The sequence below is a fragment of the Carlito syrichta genome, unplaced genomic scaffold (genome assembly GCF_000164805.1).
Source record: "Carlito syrichta isolate Samal-C Ts95f unplaced genomic scaffold, Tarsius_syrichta-2.0.1 Scaffold316857, whole genome shotgun sequence".
Taxonomy (NCBI): Eukaryota; Metazoa; Chordata; class Mammalia; order Primates; family Tarsiidae; genus Carlito; species Carlito syrichta.
This window is the reverse complement of record NW_007260953.1, coordinates 184,144-184,894: the sequence shown is the minus strand read 5'-3', so window position 1 is coordinate 184,894 and position 751 is coordinate 184,144.

Sequence of the window (751 nt, the reverse complement as noted above, 5' to 3'; positions counted from 1 at the left end):
TTTTCTTTGTTTTTTTTTTTGAGTTGAAGTCTCACTCTGTCGCCCAGACTGGAGTGCAGTGGCTGCTCCCGGCCACCAAGGCCTCGATCTGCTGGGCTCCGGCGATCCTTCTGCCTCAGCCTTCCGAGTAGCCGGAATTACAGGCATGCGATACCACGCTCGGCTGATTTTGTTTGTTTGTTTTTTTATTGTAAAGATGAGGTCTCACTGCCCAGGTGGGTCTCGAACCCGCGGACTCAGGCAATGCACTCACCTCAGGCTCCCAAAGGCGCGAGATTACAGGCTGAGACACCGAACCTGGCTTGGATAGAATTTTTAAAAGTCAGAGTTGCCGGGCGCGATGGTTCATGCCTGTAATCCCAGCACTTTGGAAGGCAGAGGCAAGAGGATTAACTCAGCCCAGGGGTTCAAGACCAGCCTGGGCAACTTGGTGAGACCTTATCTCTACAATAAATCAAAAAATTGACCGGGCGTGGTGGTGCTTGCCTGTGATTCCAGTTACTTGAAAGGCTAAGGTGGAAGGATAACTGAGGTTAAGGCTGTGGTGGCCATGAGGGTGCCACTGCACTCCAGCTGGGTGACAGTGAGACTCCAACTCAAAAAAAAAGATCAGAATTAAACATTTATTTCTTAATGAGAATTGACAACTTTTCACATGTATAAATTTATTTTTCTGTTCCATGAGGTGGTATCTTTTTTTTTGAGTTGGAGTCTCACTCCGTCGCCCAGACTGGAGTGCAGTGGCCACTCC